We start from the raw sequence: 26,837 nt of genomic DNA, 5'->3' as shown, positions 1-26,837 counted from the left end.
AAAGACATTCGAATCGGCAAACAAATGTGGTAAACTTCTGGCATGGCAATTGAAGAAAAGGCAGAAATTAAATACAGTCACAAGTCTAGAAGTGGATGGAAAGAACATATCTAAACCTAATGAGATTAGAAACTGTTTCTTAGGCTATTTTAAAAAACTTTATACCCAAGGCCCGCAAAATGAAGAAGATATAGACAAATTCCTTGGAAAATTTGGATTACAAAAAATCTCTCATCAAAACAAGATTGATTTGAACCAGAGAATATCAGAGCAAGAGATAGAGGCTGCCATTCAGAATATGCAACTAGGCAAATCTCCAGGACCAGATGGGCTGACTTCAAGATACTACAAATCACTGAAGGAATGGTTGATTCAACCACTGAAAGAAGTCTGTAATGAGATCCTTGAGGGAAAAAGGGCACCTGAATCGTGGAAAGAAGCATATATTTCACTCATACCAAAGACAGAGACTGAAAAGACTCAATTGAAGAACTACCGCCCAATATCTTTACTCAATGTGGATTACAAAATTTTTGCAGACATTTTGGCAAAAAGACTTAAAAGAGTGTTGATGGAGAAGATTCATAGGGACCAGGCAGGCTTTCTCCCTAAAAGACACCTGGCAGACAATGTTAGAAATGTGATAGACATTTTGGAAAAGCTAGAGGTGAATATAAACACCAAAGCAGTATTGATCTTTGTGGACGCGGAGAAAGCCTTTGATAATATTTCCTGGAGCTTTATGTTAAAGAATCTTCAGGGGATGGGGGTAGGTAAAGGTTTTGAGAATGGTATGGCTGCAATATATTCTGAACAAAAAGCTAAATTGATTGTAAATAATGTAGTGACGGAGGAACTTAAGATAGAGAAAGGAACACGACAAGGGTGTCCAATCTCCCCATTACTTTTTATTTCAGTCCTGGAGGTGTTGCTGAATATGATAAGGGAAGACCAGCAGGTCAAGGGTGTCCAGGTCGGAGCTAAACATTACAAGTTAAGAGCGTTTGCAGATGACCTAGTATTGACTTTGCAAGAGCCAAACGCTAGTACGAAAAAGGTGTTAGAAATAATACAACAGTTTGGCCAGGTAGCTGGATTCAAGCTGAATAAACAAAAAACCAAAGTCTTAGGCAAAAATCTAACAGATGCAGAAAAGGAGAAGTTCCAAGAGGAGACAGGGTTGACACTGGTCAAGAAGGTGAAATATCTAGGGGTCTATTTGACATCAAAAAATGTGAATTTGTATAAAGATAACTATGAAAAATGTTGGTCGGAAATTAAAAAAGACCTAGAAATTTGGTCAAATTTGAAACTGTCAATGCTAGGCCGAATCGCTGTGATTAAAATGAATGTATTGCCTAGAATGTTATTTTTGTTTCAGACCTTGCAGATCCTGGATAAGATGGAATGTTTTAAGAGGTGGCAGAAAGATATTTCAAAATTTGTCTGGCAGGGCAAAAAGCCCAGAATTAAATTTAAAATACTGACAGATGCGAAGGAAAGAGGGGGATTTGCCCTGCCGGACTTGAAATTGTACTATGAGGCAGCAGCATTTTGCTGGCTGAAAGAATGGATGCTCCTCGAAAATACAGACATCTTAGATCTGGAAGGTTTCAACAACTCTTTTGGTTGGCACGCATATTTATGGTATGATAAAGTTAACAGTATTTTCAAGAATCACATTGTTAGAAAAGCATTGTTTAATGTTTGGAGAAGATACAAAGACCTTTTGGAAAACAAAACCCCTAGATGGGTCTCACCAGTGGAGGCCAAAGCAGTGAAGAAACTCAATATGGAGGTCGGATGGCCGAAGTATTGGGAAATTTTGGAACAAGATGGAGATAAGTTGAGATTGCAAAGCTATGAGAAACTGAAGCATAAGGTACAAAATTGGTTTCAGTATCATCAAATAGTGGAATTTTTCAAACAGGACAGGAAAATTGGTTTCCAGATGGAAAAATCAAAATTAGAAACTGAACTGCTAGAACCTAATACTAAGAATTTATCCAGAATGTATAATTTGTTGCTGAAATGGAATACACAGGAGGAAACAGTCAAATCAGCCATGATTAAATGGGCACAGGATGTTGGTCATAACATTATGTCAGATGACTGGGAATGGTTATGGAACACCGGTATTAAATTTACGGCATGTAATGCCTTAAAGGAAAACATTATGAAAATGGTGTACAGGTGGTACATGACCCCAGTCAAGCTGGCAAAAATTTATCATTTGCCCGATAACAAATGTTGGAAATGTAAAGAGACTGAAGGTACCTTCTACCACCTTTGGTGGACATGCCCGAAGATTAAGGCTTTTTGGGAAAAGATCTATAATGAAATGAAAAAGGTACTTAAATGTACTTTTCCTAAAAAGCCAGAGGCCTTTCTCCTGGGCATTGTCGGCCAATTGGTGTCGAAGAAGGACCGAACTTTCTTTATGTATGCTACAACAGCAGCAAGAATCCTCATCGCAAAGTATTGGAAGACACAAGATTTACCCACTCTGGAAGAATGGCAGATGAAAGTGATGGACTATATGACATTGGCTGAGATGACAGGCAGAATCCGTGACCAACGAAAAGAGACGGTGGAAGAAGAATGGAGAAAATTTAAAAGTTACCTTAAGGACTACTATAAACTTAATGAATGTTAATGTGCTGTGGTTTTTAGAAACAAAGGGATACAGTGATATAAGATCAGAACATAGAGAGGACTAAGATGACAGAGGTTGAAAAGTAACAATTGGGAGTTGCTACAAAACTTTGGACATTGGGATGCAGAAAGGGGAGGTATGGGGAAGTCCCAGAAAAGAGGTTTATGAAAATATGTTATGAATTTATACATGTATGTTTGTTCTTTCTGTGTTTGTTTGTCTTTAAAAATTCTGAAAAACCAATAAAAATTTTATAAAAAAAAAAAAAAAAGAGAGGCCTTCTCCGACACTCACGATGCAGCAGCAGCGATGTCCCAGGCCTCAATGAGGCCTCTTAAGGCTGTGGCGAAGGTGAGCCTGGGCCCCGCCCCCTAGGCCGGATGGAGTGAGCCTGAGGAGGGAGAGGCCTTCTTCGACACTCCAATGCAGCAGCAGCGATGTCCCAGACCCCAATGAGGCCTCTTAAAGCTGTGGCGAAGGTGAGCCTGGGCCCCGCCCCCTAGGCCGGATGGAGTGAGCCTGAGGAGGGAGAGGCCTTCTCCGACACTCCGATGCAGCAGCAGAGATGTCCCAGACCCCAATGAGGCCTCTTAAAGCTGTGGCGAAGGTGAGCCTGGGCCCCGCCCCCTAGGCCGGATGGAGTGAGCCTGAGGAGGGAGAGGCCTTCTCCGACACTCCGATGCAGCAGCAGCGATGTCCCAGGCCTCAATGAGGCCTCTTAAAGCTGTGGCGAAGGTGAGCCTGGGCCCCGCCCCCTAGGCCGGATGGAGTGAGCCTGAGGAGGGAGAGGCCTTCTCCGACACTCAGGATGCAGCAGCAGCGATGTCCCAGGCCTCAATGAGGCCTCTTAAGGCTGTGGCGAAGGTGAGCCTGGGCCCCGCCCCCTAGGCCGGATGGAGTGAGCCTGAGGAGGGAGAGGCCTTCTCCGACACTCCGATGCAGCAGCAGCGATGTCCCAGACCCCAATGAGGCCTCTTAAAGCTGTGGCGAAGGTGAGCCTGGGCCCCGCCCCCTAGGCCGGATGGAGTGAGCCTGAGGAGGGAGAGGCCTTCTCCAACACTCACGATGCAGCAGCAGCGATGTCCCAGGCCTCAATGAGGCCTCTTAAGGCTGTGGCGAAGGTGAGCCTGGGCCCCGCCCCCTAGGCCGGATGGAGTGAGCCTGAGGAGGGAGAGGCCTTCTCCGACACTCCGATGCAGCAGCAGCGATGTCCCAGACCCCAATGAGGCCTCTTAAAGCTGTGGCGAAGGTGAGCCTGGGCCCCGCCCCCTAGGCCGGATGGAGTGAGCCTGAGGAGGGAGAGGCCTTCTCCGACACTCCGATGCAGCAGCAGCGATGTCCCAGGCCTCAATGAGGCCTCTTAAAGCTGTGGCGAAGGTGAGCCTGGGCCCCGCCCCCTAGGCCGGATGGAGTGAGCCTGAGGAGGGAGAGGCCTTCTCCGACACTCACGATGCAGCAGCAGCGATGTCCCAGGCCTCAATGAGGCCTCTTAAGGCTGTGGCGAAGGTGAGCCTGGGCCCCGCCCCCTAGGCCGGATGGAGTGAGCCTGAGGAGGGAGAGGCCTTCTCCGACACTCCGATGCAGCAGCAGCGATGTCCCAGACCCCAATGAGGCCTCTTAAAGCTGTGGCGAAGGTGAGCCTGGGCCCCGCCCCCTAGGCCGGATGGAGTGAGCCTGAGGAGGGAGAGGCCTTCTCCGACACTCCGATGCAGCAGCAGCGATGTCCCAGACCCCAATGAGGCCTCTTAAAGCTGTGGCGAAGGTGAGCCTGGGCCCCGCCCCCTAGGCCGGATGGAGTGAGCCTGAGGAGGGAGAGGCCTTCTCCGACACTCCGATGCAGCAGCAGCGATGTCCCAGACCCCAATGAGGCCTCTTAAAGCTGTGGCGAAGGTGAGCCTGGGCCCCGCCCCCTAGGCCGGATGGAGTGAGCCTGAGGAGGGAGAGGCCTTCTCCAGCACTCACGATGCAGCAGCAGCGATGTCCCAGGCCTCAATGAGGCCTCTTAAGGCTGTGGCGAAGGTGAGCCTGGGCCCCGCCCCCTAGGCCGGATGGAATGAGCCTGAGGAGGGAGAGGCCTTCTCCGACACTCACGATGCAGCAGCATAAGTCCGATTAAGGCTGTTAATAATCATGAAGCAGAATATGTCTTCCTGTAGAGGGAAATTGCATTCCGCCATCTGCTGGCGTAAGAATTTCATCTCTGTCAGATGCGCTTGTACATCTTCATCTGGCACTAGCCTTAGATTGGTCAGCTTTTCAAAATGCAGCAACGCTGAAGAACCAGCATCTCTTTGATGTATTCTACGCAGCTGTCAGAGCCGCTTCCAGGTCCCAGCTCACAGAGGAGCACGCTAGCCGGCAGTATTGTACAAACTTCTTTATTGAGCTACAGTTTCCATTTTCAAGCCGCAGCGCGCAGCTCTACGTCTTAGAAGCTAGACCGGCGAAGCTCCGTCTGAGTCTCCGCCTCCTGTACACCAACTTAATACTCTAGCCTTACTCCACCTCTTCCGTCTTTCCTTTCTCCTCTGGGTCCCTCTACCCCCCGTGGTCTCTTCCTTCCTGGACTCTTCTGACGCTGACCCCCCCGACTCTTCTCCCTCCTTGCGGCGGGCTTCCTGTGCATTTGAACTTGGCGCGCGCGCGCAGCCTTCAACCTTCCTCTTGACCGTTTCCTTGCTCCCCGATGGAGGTGTGGCCAATCCTAACTCCTGCCCTCCCGCTTGCGGCGAGCCGCCAGATCCCGATACCTGGGACCCCTCCCCCCTACTGCGCTCTGGTGGGGAAGCTGGTCCCGATTTCCAACTGCTGCTCTCTGAGTCCCCTCTGGTCCCTTCTACCTGGGGTGTCCCCCTAGGCGCCCCCCTTGCTCTGACCACTGGCGCCCCTTTCTGTGAATCTTCCGATTCACTGGAAAGACTCAGAGATCTCGGGCCGCTGTCATCGCTCATATTACCTCCGGATTCCTCCCCCTCGCTCTCTGTTTCCTCCCTTTCCTGTGCCTCTGCTCCTGAACCCCTGACAGCAGCGTTTGCCAAATCTCACGCGCGCATTGCAAATTCTGAATATGCACGAGTTGATCATCTGAGATACACAGAATTATGGCCGTCCTGGCTCTCACATTCTGTGAATTCCAACCTGGCGTTGGTGCAGCAGGGATGGGGTTTTCAATCACCCCAAAAATCCTCTGATTCTGAAGCAGGGCTTTCATCTTTACAGACCATGAGGAATAATTGTCATTAGTCAGTGGAGGTGGGTAAGGTAAGCCTCCTCCCTTCTTGGCATCCATTTTGAATCCAAGCCTCAGCTCTCACTCTCGAGCCTGTAAAATTCCAAGAGTCTATTGGCTGTTTACTGCCTCACTTGGCAGTTAAACACAGGCTGTTTTGAAAGTCCTTTCAAGAGCAGTGAGATATTAGACAAAACAAACGCTGTTTACCAGCCTCTCACAGTCCCAGCCCCTCTTCCGTTGTTGGCCGGTAACTTTCCACTTTACTGACGTTTCGTTGCTTAGCAACTGGACATTCCAGGCTTATCAAGACTCAGGTATGCGAAATATGTGGCTCTCTTTCAGTGCTGGTTTCATCCAAAAGCAGACACTCAGTGAACCGAAGAATGTCTCAATTCGCGTTCACTCTCACAGCCATAAAATTAGCATACCTTAGGGGTTCCGTTGCTCAGCAAAAACACCTCCTCCGGTGCTTCCATCCGCACGCTACCATATCTTCCTTATCTCCTTGCAGAGGATGAAGTACGCTCCATCAACCTCTCTTGTTGCTTTCATGGATCAAAACCATCCTCTGCTACCAGATGTTGGGAATCAAGCCTTTATTAGGAGAAACTGGCAACTCTCTAGGCACCCGGCTTGATCTCCTGATGACCTCCCTGTCTGCATTCCCCAGCAGGATACAGGCTAGGTCGTGATAGGCGATCCTTCTCAGCGTGAGAAGAACACCCCCCCCTCTTTCCTGCCCCCCCCCCCAGGCAGGGGAAAGAGATAGACAGAAACGTATTTACATGCCTTTATTTCTGTCTTTGCAGCGTTACAGAAAAACACGACTGCTCTCTTCAAACTCCAACAGCCGAGAGACAAACTCCACCTGTACTTCCTGTACAGCTCATATTACGCTCTCAGCTAATTCCGGTGCTCTCTGCACTGTTAATTGACTGTCCCTCTGTTTCCCACGGAACAGTCCCAACATTCCCATTATGTTTTGCTTTCAAGCTACCAGCTCGCGGCCGCATTGCTTCTATATCGTAACAGATACATCATATCCTACAGGAGCACAGGAGGAGGCAGGAATGATGGATGTAAAATCTGACAGGTGAGAAACATTGAGGCTTAAAGAGAAGGAGCAATCTGCCATGCAGGGTTTGTTTGTTTTTTAAGTTGCTGTTTTACTTGCTAATGTTAGGAGTAAAAAAACCCCACTTATTGATCTATTAGTAGATCCCAAACTTCCATTGATGTTTCTCAAACGAAAGGGAAAAGCATTCCCCATGTATTTGCTACAATACTCTGCTCCTCCTTGTAGATGACAAGCCTTGCATATTCTCTCTCTCTTTCTCTCTCTAAATTTGAGAATTCTATTTGTTCTTAAGCTGAATCATTTGTAAACTGTTGTGCTTTTGAGGATGTTGGAGGAAGAGGCACTATCCTCCTTGCCTTGACTGAAAATCCCCCCCACTTTTAAAAATCATGGCATTGTCCTCCAATCTCCTCTTCTAGCAGCCTTTCCAACTAAGTTCATCACCTGTGGAGTTAAGAGTGCACTGCTATTAATCTCTTCCATGACATCTTCCCTTGCAATTCACTGTCATTTACTGTTAATTCCATAGGTACCCTCCAGACTACTTCCTAGATTATGACTCTAAAGCAACATGACCCTCTTGTTTTCCCTTATGCTGTTTTTGGTGGCTCTCCTTTCTGTCCGTTCATCAGCCACATGCTCAACATCTTATGGTCCCTTGGCATCAGGAAGATGAGACTTCCAGCGTGATTGACCAGAATGCTGCAACATGATTGCTGGCAGGAGTGAGACCTTGTCAGCATATAACACCTGTGCTCAAAGATCTGCACTGGCTGCTGATTTGCTACCAGGCCAGGTTCAAGGTGTTACTATTGATATATATAGCACATGGAAGAACCCTTTGGCTAGAGGACTGCCCTCTGTAAAGTAGGACACTTAGACACCCTAATGGTAAAAAGTGTTTTTCAACCCAGTTGACTTGGTGGAACACCAATCAGGAAAACTATATTTCCCCCAGTTCCTTGAATGCCCCTTTATCCAGAGCAGCCCCACTCGGTCAAGGCCAATAGCTGGAAAGCAATAGGGATCACACACACACATGGAATGAATGGAGGGATGGATGGGCGTCACAGACACTTTTAAACTACACTTTGATATCACCCCAGACAATCTCCCACATCAAACAGCCCACTTAGGTAAGGTCTCTGTACATAGCTGGTTTTCCTGTCTGGTTCTTGACACCCCCTACTCAGAAATATTTTTTTTATCAAAGAGTGAATAAACTTTTACAGCCTATGGACAACACTCCCATGCAGTCAACCTTCCAGGGCCTGCAAACCAGTGGGGCTGGGACAAACAGTGAGTGTGGCTGATAAAAAAAGAGGGTGAGGCCACCTGTCTCTTTTTCATATGCTTCTCTCTGTAGTGCCAGATCTAGGGCAGTGCAGGCTGTTCCCCTGCTCAGGGTGCTGAGCCAAGGGGGCATAAAATAATAATAATAGTAATAATAATATTGGTAGTAGCAATAATAATAGTAATAATAATAGTAATAATTAATACTTATATTCATGTGGGTACCTACTGAGAAACCCCATTAAAAAGCAACTGTACCAAAAGGAATTACTGTGGAAATAAAATATATTGGGGGAAGTGCCAAATTTTGTCCTCACTTAGAAAACCGTATTACCAAAGTCTACCCCTGCTCTCTGTCATTCATACACAAATCCACATGCATGCAGGTAAAAGGTAAATGTAAGGTAAAGGACCTTACATACATAGTCAAAGGCGTCTATGCAGTGTGGCGCTCATCTCACTTCAGGCTGAAGGAGCAGACAGCTTTCTGGGTCATGTGGCCAGCATTCTGGTGCACCGGGACACTGTGATAGAAGCCAGAGTGCATGGAAATGCCGTTTACCTTCCCCCTGGAGCAGTACCTATTTATCCACTTGCACAGGTATGCTTTCAAGCTGCGAGATTGGCAGAAGCTGGAACAGAGCAACAGGAGCTCACCCTGTCTCAGGGATTCGAACCACCAACCTTCTGCTCAGCAAGCCCAAGAGACTCAGTGGTTTAAGACCACAGCTCCACACATAATGCTCCCACACATCCATTTTCATGCATAACACACCTGCTCATTCACTCACACTCATTCTTTTTCATTCCCTCTCTTTCATGTTCAGGGATTGACCAACAAGCCTTCTTTGCACAAGGTGAGAAAGAAACATTTTCATCACAAAATTGCACAGATGCCACTCCAGCCCCATCTTGACCATCATAGTATCTCTCATCTTTCAACTTACATGCCCGCTTTCTCTCTTGCACCATGCGGAATGAAACTGGTCTCCATATCCCTAGACGGGAAATGCTTGGGTCCACATAGTAGCAGGGCCCAGGACTCTCCGTGATCGAGATCACTTGCAAAGGAAAGAAGAATTGTCTGCATGAGGCATGGTGTGGATTCTGAGCTATTTAGCTTGGTTGCAATGACTGACTTCCTATCCGATATCAATTAAAGGCACCCACTAGCTAGATAGCAGTGAATATGTTAAGCTCCGCCCCCCTGCACCTCCATTCCTGTTATCCTTCAACATGGCTTAAGTGTAGATCATCCTCTTCCCACTAAGGTCCACAGCTGTACAACTGAGAACCCTGATTTTTGTGCAACCATAATAATCAGCAGTATAAGACCCTCCAGCCCTTGCTGGACTACAACTCCTATCATTCTTGACCATGCTGACTGGGGCTGATGGGAGTTGTAGTCAAGAAACAACTACATTAGCCCCCTACATGCAGTGCCATTGATCCAGTTGGAATGGAAACTTTGGAAAGCCACCCAGCTCTTGATCATGGATCACCCAGGTCCCATCAACTGTGGCCCCGATAATTAGAGAGTCCCAAAAACACAGGTTGTCAATCTCTGTTCAAATGTTTTGCCAGCAAATTTAACAGTTGTTTAGCCAGCTTCACCCTGTGGGTCAGTTAATGCTGTTGGGAAAACCCAAATAACACAGAACCTAACTTGTCAGCATCTTACATCTTTCACTGGATTTCACACGCATTGTGTAGGCTGGCTCAGCATACTTGGTGAAGTCATGGTCCTTAATGCCAGTGAGAGGCTACCTACCATACTTCCCAGGTCCTGGCCCTGCAAGAGAACCACAAGGGGGGGGAGGAATAAAATAATGGGAAGACAACCCGGAACCATTAGCATTTGCAGATTATGAGCTGCCACACTGGGTAAAAGGGCAAAATGGAATAATATATTGTGTTGAATAATATATTGAATAATATATTGGGTTTTGGAGCTACAGCTCTCTAGGTGTTGTTGTTGTTGTTGTTTAGTAGTTTAGTCGTGTCCGACTCTTCGTGACCCCATGGACCAGAGCATGCTGGGCACTCCTGTCTTCCACTGCCTCCCGCAGTTTGATCAGACTCATGTTTGTAGCTTCGAGAACACTGTCCAACCATCTCATCCTCCGTCGTCCCCTTCTCCTTGTGCCCTCCATCTTTCCCAACATCAGGGTCTTTTCCAGGGAGTCTTCTCATGAGGTGGCCAAAGTATTGGAGCCTCAGCTTCACAATCTGTCCTTCCAGTGAGCACTCAGGGCTAATTTCCTTAAGAATGGATGTGTTTGATCTCCAGGTGTTGCTGCACTGCAACTCCCATCATCTCTGACCACTGAACCAGACTGGCTGGGGCTGATGGAAGTCCCACAACATACTTTTCTTCTCCCTCTGGTAAAATCTCGCTAGCCTTGGGCCAGGATATTTGCATTGCAATAGGAAGTGAGCATTACAAGGCACCTGAATTCTTCTGTGGCTCGGACTATAATTCAAGCCAGAGAAGATTTCCCATTTTACTCAACCACCTATGCTCTGCCTGTACTTTCCCAACCCCCTTCCTTCATCCCCTTTAAACAAGCGTTACCCTGGTAGGACAACAGCAGTGGTGACATACCAGCCACAGGAAAAGGAAAACAAAAGAAAAAAAATATTATTAGCCTGACTCCCTCCTTTGGCAATCTTCACAGAACTCTAGCCCAATGGTTGCCATCAATTTGATTTGAATAAATTTTATAATGAAATGATTTTAGAATGTTGTATTATTTTATTGTTGTTAGCTGCCCTGAGCCCAGCTTCGGCTGGGGAGGGCGGGATATAAATAAAATTTATTATTTATTATTATTTATTAACAAGGAAATATGCACTGTCTCGCATGCTAGCAGTACTCTTGGAAGAAAGTTCTGATGGTGACTGAGAAATGTAGATCAGTTTCCTTCTTTGGTTTCCACAAGAACAAAAAAGGAACCCTGATGGGAGGCGGCGTCAAGATGGCGATGAGGTAAGACGCATTTGCCGGAGTTCATCTCGAATCCTCTTTAAAATCTGTGTTGTGGCTCCCAGCCTTGCAAGTTTTTGCTGAAGATTGTATCAGGGTGTTGGAGCCCATGCCAGGAGTTCACATTGTTGATAACTGTAAAGCCTGCATCGTAAATCAGCTTTAATGAGCAGATAATTGTATTCTCCGGCAGCCTTGGAAGCAGCCTTCGACTTACTGGCTCTCCGCCAGCTCACATTCAGTTGTTGTTTTTATTTCTACCACTTTTTACTACCTTTCTACCACTTTTTACTACCTTTTAAGCACCGCTATTTTAAAAGACTTATAACGATGGGCCAAGGCAAACGCCTAAGGGATTGTGACGAGGCTCTGCCCTCCCCAAGAGCCAAACAATTAAAAACCGACCCCCCCGTGCCTGGCAAACGGAGTGACCCCATTGAATTCTGCTATAGGGTGAAAACTCAGAACTGTTTCTACCCTCTAACGTCTCCAGAAACAATGTCAACACCAGAGGAATTATTTTTACCTCAGATTAAATCTGCGGACGGCAAGCTTGGAGGAAGAGGGTGTGTCCCACTGAGGGTGGTGCAGGACGCCGGAGCTGAGGACTGCGCAAGACAAGAACAACATGAACATCTCCATCTTGTGGTCAGAACCCTTAATTGCATATTCAAGAAGATTGATGTGCTATCCTCCCAGCTATGTAACCTCGAACAGAAAATTGATAACTCCTGGTCAAAGTTTAAACCAACTGTAGACACAGGGGAATTGAAGTGCCAGAGGTCCATACCTTCAACCAAAAAAAGAAGTGTGATCCCTAAATATAAACCAAATCCTGCACTGAAACACCAAGCGTTGTCCCTACAACCTAAGAAAATCTGCCTAAACATCGGGGCAGGGTCACCAAGGTGGCTTACTCTGAGTGGGGTTAAAAAGCATCTAAGCAATCTCCTAAACATAGAAATCTCACAATGTGATCTCATTGCAGTATTACCCTTGAACCAGCACCTCAGGCAACAGAAAGTGATGCTTGCGTTTTACTCTCCAAGGATCCCTTCAGCTATCATCAGGCAGAAATCACTCTTGGCTAGGTATGATATCATCCCAACAAGAGTTTTTATGGATAGCATGATCCACCCCCTTCTACTTGCCGGTCACGGCACGGAGCGGACTCTGTCGGAGAGGTCGGGAGTACCTCAGGACATTGAGCCTCCTCTCCCGGAGGATATCCACCCGCACCGAAACTGGATTTACCCTACGCCCCCACGAGCTCTAAAGAAACCCACTGGCGCAAGTAATTCTCTGACCCCGCCGGAGGAAAGAGAGCTTTTAGCCACCTTTGGCGACCTTCCAACGAGAGAATAACAAGAAATAATTGATAGACTAGAAGTACTTAATCATCAGCTCATACATGTCCAGAAGAACGGAAAAGTTCTGCCCACTTTTCAGGACTACCCTGCCAGCTTTTCGGAGTCGTGTTTTAAGGAAGCAGGAAGTCTTCCTCACCTTAGTCCTGCTCCTAAACCCATGTCTCCCCCATTTGTGGGCAAAACCCACCGACGCCTGGCAGACCCAGGTCTTGCCCCACAAGTTGGCCTCTCACCTCAACTCTTGATAAATTTTGACTCGCCCTCCAAGAGTCCCCCGCTGAGGAGTGTATCTCAGAGTTCCTTCCACCAAAACAATTCCTTACCATCTAATCCATCAATGCCGGAACTGGAGTCCTCTTATTCCCCTGAGCGGCATAGACCCGACATACAAACGGTACCAGTACGCCAAGCATCCCCTGTACCTTCACCAGCATCAGGTCATGGGAGTGCTCCACCTACATCAAAAAATGGCCCGGATTTGATTGAAGACCCGGCCGGACATATAAATCAAATGGTTTCATTGGCGACCTTCAGCCCTCGCGGTGGGGCAGTCTCAGCAAATCCTGTGGAGTTTCCCACTGAAGTGTCCACCCTTGGGTTACCCAGCGGGAGACCCGTTTTGTCGCCTCAGTCAGAATACTTCACTACCAACTTCAAGACTAGGTACCTTCAGCAGGTGCCTGCCATGCAAAGTAAAATAACTGACTTTTTTGCGGGGTCTGCCCTGCCTCCAAAGGACTCACATCTCTCCCTGAAATGACAGCGAATTGGGCACAACAGGAACTCCCCCCTATCAGTCCTCAGCTGGAACATTGCGGGCTGGAGGGGGAAAAAACTTGACCCAGAATTTCTGGAGTATATTAACCTGTTTCATATCATCTTGCTCCAAGAATCGTGGGAAGTAGAGAAAATTTCCCTAAATGGCTTTGAGCTTCTAGAACTCCCTGCCTGCCCCTCCCTGAAAGGAGGCCGCCCTAAAGGGGGCCTAATAATAGGCATCTCCCTCAACCTACATTCTAAACTTACTCTAGTACAGGCCTTGCCTCCTTACGCCCTTACTGGACTGATTGCGGGGGAAAAGATCTCACTTCTAGTTACAAATGCTTACTTGCCACCTGGGGGCTCTTCCTCCGAACTGGGCTCTAAATGGGGCTCGCTAGAAGAGCATTTGCTCTCATGCTATGTTAAGTTTCCTAACACCCCGGCCATAATAGGTGGCGATTTTAATGCCCGCACAGCAGCAAATTGGGACTCGCTAACCAAAGCCAAATGGTGGGTTACCCCAAACCTTGATAATTATGAGCTGGAACATATCATGAGGAGAACTTCTAAAGACCAACGAGTTAACGAGGCTGGAGTACTCCTCTATCAAATGGCCATCCGTTTAAATCTGGTCCCCCTAAATGGAACATGCCTCCCTGATATTCCAGGGGATTTCACTCATCTGAGCGTTAAATCAAACAGCGTTCTCGATTACCTGCTGGTTTCCAGTGATATACTTAAGTGTATCTCCACCTTTAAGATCGAGAATGTACAATCTAGTGACCATCTTCCCCTTGTAGCCAAGCTCTCCCTGAACTGTCAGTCAGAGGCCCATAGACATGCGACCCAGATGGTAACCAACGAATCTCTCCAAGTAAGAGGAATCAAATGGTCGGAGACCCAGGCTCAAAGGTATCAGGAATTCTTTCAAAAAGAAATCCTCGGGCCCCATTCCAACATAGACTCTGCCTCAGACGAGTATAGCATAGTGTTGAAACGCTTCCACCACCATACGACTGATCTTACGTCCTTCTTCAGGCTACCACCCAAAATATTAAATCGAAACGAGTATACTTACGGTGCCCCCTGGTATAATTCTCAGTGTAAACAAGCAAGACAGCGCCTCCGTGCTATATATAATGTGTACAAGACCTCCGATGCATCTACTCTGCCAGCTAGTTATGCACAAGCCAAGCAAGTTTACAAACGCACGCAGAAAACTGCCAAACGCGAGTGGCAACACAATCGCTGGCAGGCCTTGATTACTGCTTCAAAACCACATAGATCCAGGGAATTCTGGTCTTTGATTAACAGAAGGGCGAGGAAATTCCCAAGGGCAGTCATCCCAGCACCGACATGGGAATTGTTCCTGAAGAAATGTTTCTCACAGGCAGATGCTCCCTCCGACCATCTGATGCATCTGTTTTCCCACCTACCTATTTGGCCTCCCACCGATCCGGACGAAATAGCCAAGCTAATAGCCCAGCTGAAACCGGGCAAAGCCCCAGGGCCCGACCTGATCCCTGCTGAAGCCATCAAACTACACCCAAAATGGTGGGCTGACATCTTGGCCAAAACCTTCGACGCAATCAACGCTTCTGGTCTCATCCCCAAAATATGGAAGGAGGCCATTATAGTACCAATTCATAAAAAAGGTTCTCCAATGGAGCCGGAAAACTACCGTAACATCAGCCTCCTTTCGATCATAGGGAAAATTTATGCCAGCTTTTTGCTGACTAAACTATTGCGATGGGCAGACGAGACTAATCAGATTGGTCACGAACAAGCAGGGTTCAGAATTAAACGTTCAACAACTGATCATGCGATAGTTCTTTACCATCTGGCACGGAAGTACTCGTCCCCCCCCCCCCGGGGCTACCTTTGTGCTGCCTTCTTAGATCTAAAGGCAGCCTTTGACAGCGTTCCTAGAAATATTCTTTGGGAGAAACTTGCAAAACAGGGCATCGATAGAAGACTCTTATGGCTTATAAGCCAGCTCCACGAAGGTACCCTTGCCAGAGTGAGACTTACTCCTGCGGGCGACCTCACAAATTCGATTCCAATAAACAAGGGAGTGCGCCAAGGATGTATATTAGCTCCCTGCCTATTCAACCTATTCATCAGCGACATGCGAGCACCCCTAGTCAACTCATCTCCAAGTACACACGCGCCTAGACTAGCGGATTACCGCTGTCCACTCCTTTTATACGCGGACGACGCGGTAATTCTATCTTATACACGTGTTGGACTAACCAGAGCTCTGAAGATCTTTGCCACGTACTGTCAACTCAACCAATTAACCATCAACCATGCTAAATCTAAGATTCTGATTTTCGCCAGAAGTCGGAGATTATACAAATGGAAGCTTGGTGGAGCAAAAATAGAGCAAGTCCTAAAATTTCAATACCTAGGAGTTATTTTTCAACACAATTTGGGGTGGAAAGCACAAATTCAACACCTACTCAACAAGGCCAAAACTCTGTCATATGCGCTCCTCCGATTTTTCTTTTCGGATGGAGCTTTGCAATGTTCCCTCGGCCCTAAAGGTGTTCAAGGCAAAAGTGGTTCCCGTGCTTGCTTATGCTGCCCCGCTCTGGGCCGTGATGACAGATCTTGCTCCTCTTGAGACTTTGCAAAACCAATTCCTACGTCGGCTCCTAATGCTCCCCCTGTGCGTAAGCAACGCAGCCATCCGATTAGAATTGAAGATCGCATCCTTAGAAACTTGCCTGTGGAAGCAAGTCTTCAATTATTGGTTATCATTGTGGCACAGATTACCAGACCATTACCTTGTCCAATGCCTATGGCGAGATGAATTCTCCAGCCTTTGGACTAGTAGAATTCATGCCAAACTCCTGAGTTATGGAATCTCTCCCCTAGATTCCCTAAAACTAGATCAAATCACTGCTCAAAGACTGATCCGCCAAAGACTGGACGACATCGATTTACAGCGAAATTATACGCTGGGGGGAGGTGTTTGTTCGCCCCAGAACATTGGTATCACTTTAACTTACTGCGTTCCATCATACCTCTCCTCCCTTTCGTCTGTTGCCCATAGGCTGGCCTTCACCAAGGCGAGGTTTAACGTTTTCCCCTCTAATGTCCTGAGACATAGATTCTCAAAGGGCCAAGCCTCCGCCATGTGCGAATGTGATAAGGAGACGCCGGAGTCGCTTCAGCACATTATGTTCACTTGCCCCTTGTTCAATGTGCCACGGGCAAATTTGTTGGGATTAATCATACAGAAGCTAGAGGGTACCCCACCAAAATTCCACCTTGCCCAAATCTTGCAGGATAAGGACATCCATACGACACTGAAAGTGGCTAGGTTCCTGGTCGCTGTCCTTACCCAAAAGCACTGCCAAGGAGCACTACAAGTTAATTAAGGTGCAGCATGTCATTCCTTCCTTCCATTCCATACTACAGTATTTTATTGTTATAGTGGTGTTTTAGTGGCTGTTTTTTCCCACGTGCAAAAACTGTTATTTATGTCTTGTTTTTATCTGTATGGGCCTACGGCCGCAATAAAATTTCTTTGAAATTTCTTTGAACCCTGATGGATCAAGCCAGCCAGCCACCGAGTCCAGCATCCTGTTCTCACAGGGGCTAACCAGATGCCAGAGGGTCTTTCAACAATGCTGTTGAACACATCCAGACTGGCAAAGATATAGGTACCTCTGTATTCCTGATCTCCTTCTCTCTCTTGCCCCATCTATTCCCACAGCTCACCTTTATACTTGGCACTGATGGACGCATACTGCTTCTTGATGGCCGGCACTCTGGCTGGATGCTTAGAGATACCAGAAAGACAACTAACAGGCTGAGCTGCACCTTTGGCTCTGGAAGTCGGCATTGGAGTGTGCCCACTGCAGTGGGGAGTCGTATGTGTCACCAGTGCTCTGGGGAATGAAAGTAAATGAATGAATGCAAGTCCAACCTGCAATAAAATGTTGCACCATGGAGTGTTGCAGCTCAGGGTTCCAGCTACTCCGTTCTACCCCACCCCAAACAGTATTCAATTTCCAATAAGTATGCTAAGTTCACATTGGGCTATTTGGGGAGGGGGGAGTGTTCTCCTCTGAGGGATCCTATCCTATCCTATCCTATCCTATCCTATCCTATCCTATCCTATCTTCAAACCTTGCCGTTTTCTCCAGGCTTGCTGAGCCCTCCGTCTTGCACAGATGGTGCTGTTTTGGCCACATAAGGACCATAAGTGCTAAAAGAATGGAGATTGCTGCTTGTTTATGTGATTTAACGGCATGTACCTAGGCCAGGGTAGCCAACATCCCAAGAACTTGTTGGACTCCAACTCCCATCAGCCCCAGTCACCATGGGATGATGGGAGTTTTAGTCCAACAACAGACAGAGAAGAGCCCCTTTGCAGCCCCTGCACTGTAAGGGCTAAGGGAATGAGGGTGAATCCAGAGGTCTGTGTGCCTTTGTTTATTTAAACCAGGAATGGGAGGCTCAGCCCAGGAGCCACATGCCACCAACCAGACCTCTCTCTCTCTGACCATTAGCACTCTCTCCAGGTCACAAGCCTCCCTGCCCCTGCTTTGTGCCCTCTTCAAGTGCTTTTGCCTGGCTGGAATGTGAGATCAAAGCCTCTTGCTTTCCTGAATGAAGATGGGGGCAGGGGTAGGTATAGAAACTTGGAGGGTATGTGGAGCTGGATTATAGCCTAATGCACAAAGAGTCCCTCCTGTTGCTCCACCCAGTTTTTGTATCTAACCCCATTCAACACTGGTACATGGCCCTCAGATGGTTATCAAATATGGCCCTTGCACTAAAAAAAAAAGCTTATCGACCCCTGATTTTACTGCCCCCCCCAGCCTGCCTTTCAACAACAAGGTCCCCAAGGCAGCTCAGAACAATTTAAAATGAACAACATGGAATGAAATTGCAACCATAAAATATAATTGCAAGCAGCTCAAGCAACAGTACCACGATCCCAAACAGCAGAAGGAAAACAATAGAAATGATTAATAGCAAAATAGCCATGTAGAAAACACACCAAAAGAAACATGCAAGGGGAACCAGCAGGCAGGAGTTGGGGAAATAGTTTCATGTGTGTTGATAGCATTAAGCAAAGCCCCAATAAACAGTGCTTAGTTTAACTATGGAACTCCCTCCCACAGGAGGCAGTGCTGACCACCAACATGGATGGCTTTTAAAGAGGACTGGATAAATTCACAGAGGAGGATAAAGCTATCAATGACAACTAGTCAGGACAACAGTGGAATTTGCTGCCAAGGAGTGTGGTGGAGTCTCCTTCTTTGGAGGTCTTTAAGCAGAGGCTTGACAACCATATGTCAGGAGTGCTCTGATGGTGTTTCCTGCTTGGCAGGGGGTTGGACTCGATGGCCCTTGTGGTCTCTTCCAACTCTATGATTCTATGATTCTATGATTCTATGACTACGTCCTGCTTCTGAATACCAGCTGCTGGAAACATGGGAGGAGAGTGCTTGGATCCTGCTTGCAGGTTTCCCACAGGCATCTGGTTGGTCACTGTGAGAACAGAATGCTGAACTAGATGCCCTTTGGCCAGATCCAACAGATTCTTATGTTCTTACGTTCTTATTTGTTCGCAGCAAAGCACACTCACCATTGATGTGTGGAATTTGCTGCCACAAGACTTGTTGAACCTAGGATAACTCAGTTGGTGCAGCATGGGACTCTTAATCTCAGGGTCATGGGTTCGAGCACCATGTTGGGTAAAAGATTCTTGCATGGCAGGGGGTTGGACTAGATGACACTCATGGGCCTTCCCAACTCTACAGTTCTGTGATTCAATGATGGACGAAAGGCTAGATAGGGATCTCCATCCTTTTCAGTAACATGCATTTGGGGACCCATTTCTTCATCATTGACCATATATTTGCATGGTGGAAGTATTGGTGGAAGTCCTGACCCACCAGCTGAAGACCTAGATGGCATTGAAGGGGGAGTATTTATTTAGCTAGTTGTTTTCTTACATTTATATCCTGCTTATTTTTGGCATGAGTAAGCTGTCGCCTGCCCTTTTCCAGGTACCAAAATACTGATTCCAGACATTCCAAGCATAAGTCTGACCCTTCCCCCCGGAGAACCACAACTGTGTCCACCCTAATCCCAGAGCCCTTCAGGACAGAGGAGCAGAATGAAGGGAGCACCCCCTCCAGAGCATGAGACCAGGCCTGATCCCTCACCCTGAGCACTTTGGAGGGGGTGGGGAATAAAACTTAAATACAGGGCACAAAAACAATGCCTTTTGTCATCTCCTTGTAGTGGCATGGTCTGTGGGGCAGCATTTGGAGAATACAAACAATTTCTTCTGTGTCTTTCTAATTCTCTGGAGTTTCTAAGAGAGGTGGCAACTGGCCTTTGCATTGCTATGCTCCCTAACCCTAATCATGCTAATACACAGCAAACAAAGGTCTTAGGATTTCAGTTACCAATCAAAGTAGCAATTGGTTGTGTCAGTCACCCATACCGCTGATGCTGCTTCTCTGGATGGAATGGAAATCTGGATGTAGATTTCAATAAGGAGTGGGGATGTTACTCAGCTTTCCAATTCCTCCTCTACCCCCTCCTTTTTGGAACATAAACAATGCCTCATGTCGCAATTCGCTCCCAGGTTGCCCAGGCGATGCTGATGCAAGTGTGGAACCAGACTTGTTTATTTCCATATTACCATGGTTCTGGCAGAATACTCTCCCTCTCCCTCCCTCCCTCCCTCTCTCCCCCCCCTCTCTCTCTCTCTTTGTGTGCTGCTAATACAAGTCCTCCTTCCTTGCAAGTTACCAGCCCGGGGGGGGGGGAGAGCCACAAGCCCAAAATACCACATTTTGTTTCATAAGACCCATGGGCATAGCTAAGGGGGGGGGACAGAGGGCAGCTGCTCCCTATCAAATAAAACAATAGAAATACTTAACTGACCAATCATGTCATTTCTGCCCCGCTAACAAAAGTCCTCGCTATGCCCATGCTAAGACCATGTTCCCCATTCCTTTGCCTTCATATGATATAGTATTCATTGATTTTTTTGGTTCCATTTTTTCGTTTTATTTGCAGCATTTGTATTCTAACCTTCCCCCATTCCCAGGAGCTCAGAGAGGGGTGTTTGCACAGGCTGCCTGGGCAACAATGACCACATCCCAGTTAAAATGAAACAAAAAGTCCAGAAAGCATAAAAAAATGAACCTCAAAGCAAAAGAGAATGTTTCTCAATATGAACAGAGGGATGGAGAGGAAATTCAGTTCCCTTAACATGAAACTGACCCAATTCACCCTTCCTTAAACAAGAGGCACACTGAAACGCAGCTTTCTTTTGAAATTTGCACTTCTTGGAATTTTGCCACATGGTTCTCCAACAAAAAACAATGTGGACATACTGTCAGGGAACTGACATCGGAGCAGAGGGGAGAGGCGAGGCTCCCGGACTCTGCAGGAGAGGGGACAAGTAAGGGAAGAGAGAGAACGTCATCTGGGGAAGGAAGTCCAGGTGACACCAGGAAGAAGGGAGAGGCAGAGAGCAGCTCGGACGTGAGGCTCCGAGACTCTTCCAGTGAAGTCAGTGAGGAGGGTGGAGGACCACCACTCGGCATGCCCACTCTGCGCAGAAGGCTTCCGTGCAGAGAGGCGAGGCGAAGGTTGTCCGTTAAGGAATTCTTATGCTGGAGGAAATTTAGGAGACACTCACTCACGGATTCTGCTAGCGACTGAGCAGCAGCGCAAAGGGCTGCTCAGTCAGAAAAAGACACAACCACACCTAAGCAGTTTGGAACGGCTGGAGATTTACACACAAGCAACCCCATTTCCCGTGACAAATACGTTAGGGAAAAGTGTGCATCAAAAATACATATATTTGTGGCAATAACAAACAGAAATGTAGTAGATAGGTAGCCGTGTTGGTCTGCCATAGTCAAAATAAAAAAATTCCTTCCAGTAGCACCTTAAAGACCAACTAAGTTAGTTCTTGGTATGAGCTTTCGTGTGCATGCACACTTCTTCAGAAATGTGTTATTTTGGGGAAAATTGCTTGGAAAGAAATTAGGGGAAATGAGAACTAAAATTGTGTGTGTGTGTGTGTGTGTGTGTGTGTTTATTGGCTTATATAAACAAGAATAACATTATACAAGTTTTCTCATGTCATTAGTATGTCACAAAAATAGCATAATAATTGTGGAAAAATATCTGCAACATATGTTTCATTATTAGTGATCAGTGTATAAGTTCTTGGTTTATGAACTGGTTTAAACAATTAGGAAGAAGAAGAAGAAGAAAAAGACAAAAGAGGGAGAGGGGTGGGGTCGGGTGGTTATGCTTCTCTTATTCTACTTACCGCATTTTTCGCTCTATAAGGCACACTTTTCCCTTCCTAAAAAGTAAGGGGAAATGTGTGTGCGTCTTATGGAGCGAATGCAGGCGGGAGGCTCTGCTCAGTGCTCCCTTTTATTAGCCGTGTGGAGCTTGTGTGCGGCTCTTGGCTTTTCCCCAGGGAAAGAGCGCTTCACAGGCTCTTTAAAGGGAGCACAGGTCTTGGGGGAGCCTTAGCCATGCGCAAGTTCTCCCGGGCAACAGAAGCCTTCATCCCGCTGCCGGGGGCTGCGTGTGGCTATCCCAGAAGCCAGGACAGCAAGCGGGATCACTGCGATCTCGCTTGCTGTCCTGGCTTCTGGGATTCAGAATATTTTTTTTCTTGTTTCCTCCTCCAAAAACTAGGTGCGTTTTATGGTCTGGTGCGTCTTATAGAGCAAAAAATATGGTAGTGTGTGTGAGGGGTTGTGTCAGCATTACTTGTATGAGTTCTTTTACTATTCACTTGTATGGGGAATTATACTTAAAATTATATAGAACACAATAACTATACAGTGGTACCTCGGGTTACATACGCTTCAGGTTACAGACTCTGTTAACCCGGAAGTAGTACCTCGGGTTAAGAACTTTGCTTCAGGATGAGAACAGAAATTGCACGGCGGCAGTGGGAGGCCCCTTTAGCTAAAGTGGTGCCTCAGGTTAAGAACAGTTTCCGGTTAAGAATGGACCTCCGGAATGAATTAAGTTCTTAACCCGAGGTACCACTGTATATGAAAATGAAAAATGGATATGTAGGTCAACATTTAATTACCCTAGAATCATTTTATCCAATTCATCCGAGCAGAAGCAACAACCACTGGACAGATGATCTTAGGATTCAACATGCTAATTTCCAGCAGTGTTCTCAAACTTGCAATTGCCAGTAGTGTGGCACCTCTGTTTTTGGTTCAATATAACAATTTAAACATTGTATATTTGTCTATTAAGGGTTTTTCCCCAAAGCTAAGTACAACAAAATAAAATACAGATACAGAAGTATGCAAAGGAACACAAATGAAACACAAAAATTTCCTTTGCTGGGGGCAGCATGGAAGAAAAAGAAAAATTGATGTCCTCAGAAGGCATGTAAAAGGTGAGTTCAGGTAAGTGCATCAGTTAGACAAGCCATAGTGTAGCACCCTGCTTGTGGTTAACGCTTAGCTGGAATGAAATATTCAACGCAGCAATAGAGAATTTAAAATAATTATTTATTTGTCAGACAAATAAATGAGAGGCACAGTGGTATATGGTTACCAAGCTCTGGCCTGGCCTCCTGCCATTATGGCCAGCACTTATATTCCCTTAATCCAGCCCCCTTTGCTCCTCCTGTGGCTGCCTCTGTCCAATCAGCCTGGTTGAATTTCCTATTGGCTGATTGCTATATCCAATCCTAAAAGATACACCCATATCCTCCTGTCCTTATATGGAACACAAAGAGCTATATATTGTTACATCTATAAATGACAAATAAGTAGTAATATATCTTACATGTGTCTCAACAAGGAATCTTAATTACCAGCTCACCTCTTGCCCTCCTTGCCCTATTGCCTTCTAAAACAAATGGTTAATCTTAAATTTTTATCTTAAACATATGTCAAGGATCTTGAGTTTCACATCAACATTGAAAGATCTCCTTCATTTGAAGGTTTCTAAACAAATGTCTGACAGCCATATATCAGGACAGCTTGGATGGCGTCTTCCTGTCTGGCTGGAGGGCTAGGCTGGTGTCTGACTTAATTCCAGGATAAATACAACTCTTCTAGCATTTGTTAAATCCTTTGCATAATTATATTTAAGCCAATATATTTAATACACAACACAAGTAGCCTCTTAAAAGGAATAAGGTCTTTGTAAAAAGGAACTCAGTTTAAAACAGTTTCAGAAGAAACCTCTTTAGTTTACATCTTCCCCCCCCCTTCTCCAGCCAGTTGCTTTGTTTCCATTAGCTCTTCCCAACATTTATTGCCCTTAAACTCTCTCTCTTTAAGAAAGAAACAGCTTTAAAAGACTTCCCAAAATTTCTGCCAGCTAGATGCTTCTCCATTTGGCCTTTAACCTTGGAAAGAAGATCTGGCTCATTTTACTGGGAGGCACATTGGCATTATTTTACTATTTACTCATTCCTAATTATATTTATCTCTGCCTTTGTTATCTTCTGTAACATGTAGGGTCAGTGTCCTTACTCAGTCTGTAATTTCAGCTTTTACGACTTTGAGAATTGTTTTCTGCTATCAATCAAAAGGGGCCCCTTGTCTAAGAGGAAAACACTGTCAGTGTTCTCTAAGCAGCAGGTCTTGTGCCTGGCATGAAACATTTGAAAATCTAAGCCCTCTCTTTAATATACAAGCCCTGATCAAACATTAATAAAATGCAGGCTTATGCCTGATGCCTCAATAGGTTCTGAAAAACCATGGGTACAATTTAAAAAACCTACTTTTTTCTTACAACAGTCTTCCAAGGTAGGCCAGTATCACTTTCCTAACATAGCAGTGAGGTGACTGAGACTGAGAGGGAAGGTTCTTGCATCAAGTTACAAAATACATAAGAAGCTGCCTCGATACTCGCTCAGAATATCTGAATGGAATTAAATCTATCTATTCCGAACAATTCGCTAGATTAATAATGACCGCTCCCCGCTTAAAATGGGGGGCGCCCTTTGCGTGGACGCGTGCAGCCCCTAGATCTGGAGCGGCTCCAACAGCATAGGCTTGGCTTTGCCTTCCCTCAGGTGGGATACCTGGAGGTCTCCACCTACCTCAGTCAGTTGTCCAATCCCACCTGGGGGAAGCGTTGCCAAGGAGACCAGGCCAGGTAGGGGAGGGATTACCTGCCCACACAATAGAGGGAGGATCTTACCTAGGAATCCACACTTGGCTCCAGAGCTTCTCCAGGAAGGACGTCGCTGGACTTCCTCGCTCCAAAAGGTAAGCCTGGGGCCTTTGCCCCCCCCCACTAGAGGGATCCCAAGGGATAACGGGGGTAATGGACTTCAGGATACCCCTTCAAAAGGGGATCCTTTTCCTTAGGTGGGCCCTGATGCCCCGGGGTGTTGGGTGGTGGCACGGGGGCCCCTCTAGCTGCCCCCCCATGCCTGCGGGGGCGTGTGGGCCGCGGGGGGGGAGGCAATGCCACGCGCGGCCCCTTCCCTTCCCCCGCCAGGCCTGGCGGCCCTGGGGTGCGGCGGGTGGTGGAGGGGGGTCCCCGGTCACCTCCCAGGGCCTTGGTGGCCCCCAGATGGCCTTTTCTAGGCCGCAGGGAGGCCCGCGGCGTTTCGTGAGGCCTTACTAGGCCTCGGGGGGGCTCCTCCGTGTCCCCCAGCCCTGGAGCCTCCCCCGGGCGGTGGGGGCCTTCCCGCCGCCCCCGTGATCGCCGGGGGGGCCCCGGGCCCCGCCACGCGGCCTCCCCCGGCTCCGGAGGGCTGCCTGGGCCGCAGGGAGGCCTGGCTGGGCCTCGGCGAGGCCTTGCCGCATTTTGCGGCCTAGCCGGGCCTCCGGTGGCCCTGGAGCTTCTCCTGGGCGGCGGGGGCCTTCCCGCCACACGCACAATCGCCGGGGTGGGGGCGCGGGCTGCGGCCCGTGCCCTCCCCGGCTCCGGGAGGCGTAACCGGGCCTCGGAAAGGCTCTGCTGAATAGTGCGGCCTAGCTGGGCCTACAGCGGCTTTGGAGCCTCCCCTGGGCGGCGGGGGCCTTCCTGCCACCCCCCCATTCCGTGGGGGGGCCGCGGGCCACACCGCATGGCCTTCCCCCACCTTTGGTCAGCCTTTAAGGCTGCAGGGAGGCCCTGCCGCCTCATATGGCCTACACCAGGCCTCTGGCGACCCTGGAACCTCCCCTGGGCGGCGGCGGGGGGGACCTCTGCAGCTGGTGGGCATACCCGCCTCCCCCCCCCAGATGGCCCCGGGGGACAGTGTGTGCCTCTGCTTGCCCCACCCCCCCATAAACCGTGGTGGGGCCTGCTTAGTGGTGGCCCCAAGTCTGCAGCCATTTCAATGGCGATCGCATGGCAGCAGCCATTGCGCCGGTGGCTACATGGCGGCGGCCATCCTGGATCTGGCTGCAGGGGCGGTCATGCTTTGGTGGTCCTTAGGCGCACCTATGGCCTCATCAGGTAAGTATTGGTTTTGCATCTCACTATCATAGCTTGCCAGCAGGTGCAGTGGACAGCAGGCATCGCGCTCATTATCGACGAGGGGAGACTGCCCATGGACCTCAACTGAAATCTGTGCAGTGATTTTCTAAACTATTGCTTGTTTTATTTTGCAGCCTTTAGTAGCGATCCCTGCTGCGACTCAGTCCTTGCCTTATCTCCTCCCCTCCCATTATTTGAACCCTTACCTTTATCACTAGTGTGTGTTTGCAAATTGATAGCGGGCATTTTCTACCAATCATTGCCCCCCCCCTTGTTCTACGGATTCCCTAGCATACCCTACTCTATTAGCCCCACACCATGCCACCAAAGCGTCAGGCTGCTTCTCCGCCCCGCATTAGAAGGGGCACTGTAAGGGGCGCGTCCACCAAGCCTGCCCAGATACAGGCCACTGAACAGCGTAAGGCGCGTGCGACCAGGGAGGAGCAGCCCAAGAAGACCGCGCCCAAGAGGGCAGCAGCACCTAGAGGGTCTTTTGGGTCCATAAGCCCACTAGCCATGGCGAGTCGCGCCGGCAAGGGCTCGGCTGCCAAGCCGAGATGTACAGAGAGCTCCTCCTCTACCCGCTCCTGCCTTAGTAGCAGTCCCTCGCACCCGGTGCGTGGAGACAGTAAGGATAGGACCATTGCCCGGCTGAGGCGCTGCCTGGAGCAGCGGGATTCGCGCACAGGGCGCTCTGGGTCACCTCACAGCCGCAGGCAAGGGCGCAGTAGCAGCTCCGCTGACCGCCGTGTCCAGGAAGGCGCATCACGCTCATCATCCCTAAGTCGCACAGATCGCGTCATCGTGGGAGGAAACACCGCAAATCCAGGAGGAGAGCCACAAGTCCAAGAGGGACTCTTCTGGATCATCTAGTTCCTCAGGTAGGTCCAGCTCCACTGATAGTACACGGGGGGGAGCATCAAAGGCTATTGGGTTACAGGCCCCCACGCCCCAGGGCTGCCGCACTGGGTCTGGCGGTGCCGCAACCGGAG

General features: G+C 48.0%; 1 pseudogene across 1 annotated transcript in view; it reads right to left on the bottom strand.

The window, feature by feature from the left end:
- Positions 1 to 24,031, bottom strand: part of LOC308578205 (protein CIMAP1C-like) — a 797,869-nt pseudogene extending 773,838 nt beyond the window's left edge. The window contains exons 1-4 of the transcript in view: positions 23,984 to 24,031; positions 17,107 to 17,167; positions 9,941 to 10,051; positions 9,207 to 9,320 (exon numbers count right to left, since the gene is read on the bottom strand). The product of the transcript in view is annotated as a protein CIMAP1C-like (transcript). The remainder of the gene's footprint in view (positions 1 to 9,206; positions 9,321 to 9,940; positions 10,052 to 17,106; positions 17,168 to 23,983) is intronic.
- Positions 24,032 to 26,837: the final 2,806 nt, after the last annotated feature.

Source organism: Podarcis bocagei, assembly GCF_964188305.1.
Source record: "Podarcis bocagei genome assembly, chromosome: W".
NCBI classification, from domain to species: domain Eukaryota; kingdom Metazoa; phylum Chordata; class Lepidosauria; order Squamata; family Lacertidae; genus Podarcis; species Podarcis bocagei.
This window is presented reverse-complemented; position numbering and strand designations above follow the sequence as displayed.